Here is an 8,061-nt window from a genome sequence, read left to right as displayed (position 1 = left end):
TCCCCTGTACATCCTGCTATCCCAAATGTCGTTAAAAATCCCTTACGTTTCTTCATCCCTCTACCCCTCTTCTCTCTTCCCCTCCACCTCCTTCTCTTTCTTTTCCTCCTACTCCTTCTCTTTCTCTTCCTCCTCCTCCTCCTTTTCTTCTTCATCATTCTCCAACCTACTCTTCTTCTGCTCCTCCTTCCCCTCCTTCTCCATCACCTCATCCTACTCTCTCTTTCTTCTTCTCTTTTTCCTCCTCCACCTTGTCCTTTACAAGTTACACCTTTCCCTCCCCTTTCTCTCTCTTGTTCGCCTTTTCTCCTTTCTTCTTCTCATGTACCACATGCACCCCCTCACATCCTTTTCTTTCTCTCCCACCATTGCGTCTCTCTTCGTCCACTTCCACTGACGCCTGCTGGCCTCCGCTCAGGTTGCCAAGTTGTGGCTAGGGCTGCATGGAGCAATGGTAGATGGGAGGTAGGAGAATATAAGGAGCCCACCACACCGTTACCTTTGTCATATACACTTCGACTCCTAGGGCAGGTAACAGTCACTACTAGGAATCGGAGAGGAGTGCGGGATTCGAACACACAACTGAGCGCATGCGAGACCAGCGCACTTCCGATTACGCCAACAGTGCATGTTTGGTGGAGGCTGGATGTAAATCCACTGGTCCTTGAGTGATCCTTGGAACGTCTTTGGAAAGATCCGTGGAGATTGAAGTAGGGTGAGGGAGTTCGTCTCTTTGTTGGAACTGCAATGACTAAGTCGAAGTCACCGGAAGTGTTCGATTCCAACACAAAGTGACGTAATGTGGAGTTGGGTCTGAAGTGCATTAAAGGTTTTTTGGATGATTTTCTATTTATTTTATTTCTTGTATATATATATATATACATATATATATATATATACATATATATGTATATATATATTATATATAATGTATATCCATATATATACATATATATATATAGATATTTATATGTATATATATTTATATATATATATATATATATATATATATATATATATATTGCAGAAAGATCACTAAAAACAACACGTGATCCACAAATTTTGCTGGTAACCACTAAGGAAATCGGAAGAAAACAGTAATTCCCAAGCGCTTTCGTGTAATTCAGGAACTGGCATAGTACAAGATGACACGAAATATTACACTAGGAAAGGAACTGGTAAAGCACAAAAAGTCACATATGAAATAAAAATAAGTCTTGGTACACAAAGTCATCAATGAAAAAGAAATCTAGAGAACAGCACAATTCACCAAATTAATTTTGGTCACATACAACCTGATTACAAATCTTGTTAATGATGAATTTATCTGATTTATAAATGCCATTACTGATATTAAGAGTAGAACCTTCAGAATTTTTTTATAATACTACTTTCTATTATGTTTCTATTGTGCTGTTCTCTAGATTTCTTTTTCATGCTAGTTCCTTTCCTAGTGTTTAATTTTGTGATATCTCGTACTTTGATTGTTCCTTTCCTAGTGTATAATCTTGTTATTTTTAAACCTCTTTGTAACACAACTTTTTCTGTATTCCCCTGAAGATGTGAATTACACGAAAGCGCTTGGGAATTACTGTTTTCTTCTTATTTCCTTAGTGGTTACCAGCAAAATATATATATACGAGTATATATATATATATATATATATATATATATATATATATATATTAGGAGTTACAGGGATTTGTGGAGAGTTGTAAAGGCTTGCTGGTGGATATGTAGAGGTTGGTGTTGGACTATGAGGAAGATTCTAATTTTTTTGCAGGGTTATGGAGGCTGCATTATCAGTATTAGAAAATTATCTATGCTGGAAACTTTGCACGGGATTGTGGAACCTTTATAGTGAGTTGTCGCTATTCCTTAGGAGACTGTGAAGACTGAAGGACTCTGGACTGGAATTGAAGTGTATGGGTTTTGGAGAGGCTTAGAGACTAGATGCTTATTGAAGGATTATTGAGGCTCCTTATAGGAGTGAGAAGACTGGAGAGTTTTGGAGACTTTGGAGGCCATTCGAGGCAATTTTGTAGTGTGGCAGTTCTGTGGTGTACAATAAAGGAGGACTGGAGGGATGGTGAGTTATAAATGAATATTAACCTCGTCATATACATTGAAGTTCTTTAAACATTTTGTCCTAGCTAACGCCAACTGAATTTAATCACCGAAGGTCTTCGCAGTAGTGATCCAAACTGAAAGCACTATGGGAAGATATAAAGAGGAACTAAGATAAAAGCGAAATATATGGGTGTTGGATAGGTGTACAGTGGATGGAAGGTGGGTGCATGCCTTGGCTGGCTACGTTCCATATAAGAGGAAGAGACTTTTGGTATATTCTATAGATATAGATGTACAGTAGATATGGATAGATAGATATATAGGTGAAGGGGATTATAGTAGTTGTAGGGAGGAGTTTGTGGTCTCTTAGGAAGATTATGGAATCTCTCTGGGAATTGGTTATGAGATAATGGGTGATTAAATTTAGAATGTTTGAGGGACTGAAATATTGTGGAGACTTTAATGAATTATATGGTCTTTTCAAAGGTTTCCATAGGCCACGTGGGGAACTGTGGAAAATTCAATGATGATGAAACAAATACAAAGACGCTGAAGACTGCGGATGACGGTGGGATTCCTTTTTGAGCATCATGTGAGATTATGGAAAGGCTTATGAAGGCTTTGTAGGATTAGGAAAATGTTTTGAAAGTGTTTAATATTACTAAGGGCAAAGGAAGAGATATGGAAATAGAGTAAAATTATAAAAGGATTCTTACTGGAATATAACGATAATAGGTGACTCTACTGATGGCCATGGAGGCAAGTGTTCAATCTTTTATGCTAGGGTAATGGGTCAGGGATTGGAGATGGTTAAAGAAAATGGAGAAAAGTGGAAGGTGAGCCAGCTGTTGTTTGCGGACGACACTGCGCTTGTGGCAGGGTCGGAGGAGGGATTGAGGAAGCTGGTGGCAGACTTTGGGAGAGTATGTGATAGAAGAAAGCTAAAGATAAATGTGGGTAAAAGTAAGGTGATGAGATGTACAAGGGGTGAAAGTGGCAGTAGACTGGAAGTGAACATTAAGGGAGAGCGACTGGAGGAAGTGGATAGTTTTAGATACTTGGGTGCAAGTGTTGCAGGAAAAAGTGGAGTGAAGGTGGAGGTAGAATGTAGATTGAGAGAAGCGAGTAAATGCCTTGGTGGATTAAAGAGTGTAATGAGGAATAGACATTTAGGAATGGATGCGAAGAGGAGACTGTATGAAGGAGTGATTGTGCCAACAGCACTGTATGGGGCAGAAACGTGGAACATAAGAGAAGAAGAGAGAAGGAGTTTGAATGTGTTTGAGATGAGGTGTCTGAGAAGTATGGTGGGGGTTACTAGGCTGGATAGAGTGAGAAATGAGGAGGTGAGGAGGAGAACAAGGGTGAAAAAGGATTTGGGAGATAGGGTTGATGAAAGAATATTAGGATGGTTTGGACACATGGAAAGAATAAGTGAAGAAAGACTAGTAAAAGAGGTATGGAAGGCAGATGTGGAGGGAGTGAACATGAGGGGACGTCCTAGGATGAGGTGGATGGATGAGGTGAAGGGGGCTTTGGGGAAGAGGGGAATGTCTGTTGAGGAAGGAAGGGAGAGGACGGAAGACAGAGGTGAGTGGAGAATGGTTGTATATGGATGATGTTGTGATTGCATAAGGAGGAATGGGCGGGGGGGTGGGGTAGTATGTGTGAGTAAATTTTGACGCAGCCTGAAGGGATTTCTCCCCGTCCTCTCCTTATATGCAAGGGGGGACGGAGAGGGGGGTCGCCGATTAAATGAAGCGGCCTTGCTGTGGATGTGCTGTGTCTTGCGACACTGCTTCTGACCCAGGGCGGTGGGCAGGGTGCAGGGATGGCCCGTCATCCAGGAGGTGCTCAGACGAGAGGGAGGGTGGGAGGGGTGTGGAGTGTATTTAGGGATGAAATGGGTGGGAGTGTTTTATGCCTTTCCCTTTTTGGCTACCTCCCTTGAAAGGGGGAAAAAAGCCTTGGTATATGTATGTATGTATGTATTGATTGATTGATTGATTGATTGATTTATTGATTTATTAATTTTTATTTTTTATCTATCTATTTACTTGCATTTACTTATTGATCTATATAGTTGTTCATTTATTTATCTATATTCTTATTTTTTATTTGTTTGTTTATTCATTTATTTATTCAATTGTTTATTCATCTAGTTTATCTATTTAATTTATCTACTTTGTTCATTTCATTTCATTTATCATTATTTTGTTGCTGTTGAAGAATGCTTTGTGAATGATGATAAAAACTATAGAAAGAGATGAATAAGAAAAAAAAATAGAATAATGGAGGGGATATATAGAGAAATGTGAGTGCCAACAGTATTGTTTGAGATCCTGTGGAGACAATATCGAAATCTTGTAAGGGAGCAGGTCAATGAACACAAATGGCTCAATAACACTTTTATTTACCAAAACACTTAAACATGGATTTTTTTCTTTGATGTATATGACGCTTTACTAAACAGAAAAACATGTATGGGGAGGACGGAAGATAGAGGTGAATGGAAAATGGTTGTGTATGGATAATGCTGTGATGCACGAGGGGGAGTGGGGTGGGGAATAGGGGTGAGGGAGCATGTATGAGAAATAAATTGACGCAGCCAGAAGGGATTTCTCCCTGTCTTCTCCTTTTCTGCATGAGGGGATGGAGAGGGGGGTGGCCGATTTAATGAAGCGGCCTTGCTGTGGATGTACTGCGTCTTGCGACACTGCTTCTGACCCCAGGGCAATGGACAAGATGCAGGGATGACCCGTCATCCAGGAGGTGCCAAGATAAGGGGGAGGGAAGAGGGTATGTAGGGTATGGAATGGGTGGGAATGGTTTTTATGCTTTTGTTTTTGGCTACCTCCCGTGTAAGGGGAAAAAAGTCTTATATATGTATGTATGTACAATTGTATAAGGAAAGTCATGTTTTTTTTTCTTCATAATATTTACTTATGTATTGCCGTGCATTAGCCTCCTGGAGACCACTTTTCAGCATAATAAAATTATTGGGTTTTCATCATATACCTTGGAAATCCATGGATCGCAGGATGAGAACTATATTTTTGTTCTAAAACCAAACGATGCCATTCCACCAAGAGTGTATCAATGAAAATTTAAGATAAAGAAGATTCTTCATTGGGTCATTGAAGACCTCTGCTCCATTTGAAATTTTATTCTTGCTGACGACAATTTATTCTATTCAGTATAAGGTTTTCCCCAGTGTACTGGAGGGTGAAAGAAGGAATAACTTTGTTTTTATGTAGGAAGACTGTGGGGGTCGTGGGGAGGGAATAAAGACTAATATGGATCGCTTGGAATTTAACTGAGGTCTTTGTGGAGACTCTCCGGGGTCCGTGTAGAGGGTGAATATTTATGTGGAGGGCGAGTGTGCAAGGGTAGAGCGTGTGGAAAATAAGTGAGTGGAGGTCAAATGTGTGGAGGATGAATGAGCGGAGGGCAAGTACGTGGAGGACAAGTACGTGGAGGGCAAGTAAGTGGAGGACAAATGAGTGGAGTACAAGTGAGTGGAGGACAAGTATGTTGAGGGCGCGTGTGAAGAGAGTGAGTGAGGGAAGGACGAGTAAGTAGAGAGCAAGTATGTGGAGTGCGAGTGATTGAAGGGTCGTGACGCATGTGGAGGGCTAAGTCTCATGTGGAGGGCGCCCCTGGGTTATGTGTGGTTCATTCGGCTTTATGTGAAGTGTTCCCTCCTGATGGCTCCGTTTGGCTCAGATTAGAGCTTTGCTTTATGGATTCCTTCCGGTTTATGCTTGCAATAGCCGGGAAATGGGGATGGGTGGAGAGTTGGGGAAAGGAGGAGAGAGGGGCGGAGCGTAGATGAAGTGGTTTGGGAAGTGGAGAGTTGAGACACTTGGGAGGAAGGGCGTAATTTGGGAGATTTTTTTGGGGGGGTTAAGAGGTTAGAGGGTTGGGAAGACGATAGCTATGTTTAGAAAACAGGGTATTTTATGTGTGTGTGTGTGTGTGTGTGTGTGTGTGTGTGTGTTTAACTTCCAATACACTGAGAATAAAATATGTAATTATCCTAAGAGCTTAAGAACTAAGGATGGTGGTGGGAGAACGACGTTTAGGGAATAGGAATTTCAATGTCTTGTTTAGAATTAATGTGATGATGGGAGCGTTCTGAAGTAGAAAAGTACTTAAGGAAAGAAATAGGGAGGAAAGTAGGGAGTTCTTTGAATATGAAATGATAGGGAGCTGGGACTATCATAAAAGCCATGATTTTAATTATTGGGATTGGGAGGAGAGGCAGTGAACGTAGACAATAGGGATAGGAAAGAGAAGGAAGTGGGAGAGTGGAGGAGTTTATAATATTGAGATTTTAGGGTGGAAGGTGATGTAAGTAGAAGGGGAAGAGAGCTGGGGGTTGTTAGAAGAAAGTTGGGTTGGTAATTTGAGTGGGGGGGGGGGTTCCACTGGAGTAGGAATGAAGTGAAGGTAGATTGTCTGGAACCTACACCAGGAGGAGCGGAGTAGCTGTGGCTGACCTTTGCCCTCTGCGCTTTAGGAACTCGTGGGCAGCACGCAGTCACTGCTGGAAACCTGAGAGAAGTACAGTAGTGGAGCCCACAACTGACTGAATGAAAGGGCAGCACGCTTCCGGTGATGCCACCAGCGGGGTGAGAGAAAAAGTAAAATAAGATACAGTACATGGAAGGAAGAAATAACAAGGAGAGAGGAAATAAAGAATACAAAGGAAACAAAGACGAAAGGAAGTGGAAAAAACTGGGAGAGGTGAAAGAGGAAGAGGAGCGGTGACGAAGACAAAGAAAATATGTTAACAGTGAGAGTAGGAGGAGAGGAGGAAGAAGGTGGAGAAATATTGGAAAGGCGAGGAGAGATAAAGAAATAGGAGAAAGATAAAGGAAAAAGAACAAGAGGAAGAAGAAGAAAGAAAAATTATAGAATAACAGTCAAGGATAAGATTATAGGAGAAATAGACTTGATAGGATTCTTATAAGGGAGAGGGGGAAAGGGAGAGAAAAGACATTTTGAGAAGAAAGCGTTAACTTTACTGAAGCGTAATATGAGTTGGGAAATGGAGGATGAAATTTTGAATAAAAAGTGACGGTGGTAGGGTGGGGTATTATTTTGGGTGGAATAGAGAAGACCGGTGAGAGGAAAAGCGAAAAATTATTGTCCAGAAGAAAGTGTAATTATGGGAAGGGAGATGAAAGGGAAAGGGGAATGAAAAGGGAAGAGCAGAGGGGAGAAGAAGAAAAAGATGGGAAAGTAAAACTACCGGTAAGAGAGAGGAGATGAGAGTTAAAGTGGGGAAAAGGAAGGGTAGGACAGGGAAGAAGGGAAAGAATGAAGGAGAAGATTGAAAAGAAAAAGATACGAAAGAAGGGGGAGAAGAGGAGAGTGACAAAGAATGAAAAAGTAAGTATACAAAGAATAGACAACCAGTAGGTATGCGTGATAATTCCTAGATGTTATTGTATCTGTACTTGATTTACTGGTTATTTTATTCGGCCAAAGTAATTAATTAACTGACTGAAGTTCGTTAAAAACCACCTTGACTTCCGTCTGTCTATACGACCATCATAGTGCCTGCTTACATAAGTGAGAATCTTGTTCTCTGAAGGACCTCCCACCTTTATCTGCAGAAGACAAACACGAGAAACACTTTGCTGCCTCATCTTTTGCAGCCAGAAGCGGTGAGTCCGCCACCATAAACAATATTCTTAATTATGTCTGCAGACACTGTGATGCTCGTGTGAGTGGGGCTGTGTCAGTTACCCTTCAGTACAATTTTGTTACTTTTTACCCAGTCTTGGGTATTGGCTGTATGTTATTGTGGCAAAGTATCATGCAGTTGATACTTTAGGGTCTATATGGGGCGCCCCTATGCACCATAGCCACACATCATTTTTTCTGTGATAGAGGAAAACTCTTCATAGAGAAACAATGACACTTTTATACTACGACTGTCCCTCCGTTATGCTGTCCCCCAACCACTTGTTACTGTCCTGT

This window comes from Oratosquilla oratoria, chromosome 34 (assembly GCF_046742065.1).
Source record: "Oratosquilla oratoria isolate Oo_2021 chromosome 34, ASM4674206v1, whole genome shotgun sequence".
Taxonomy (NCBI): Eukaryota; Metazoa; Arthropoda; class Malacostraca; order Stomatopoda; family Squillidae; genus Oratosquilla; species Oratosquilla oratoria.
This window is presented reverse-complemented; position numbering follows the sequence as displayed.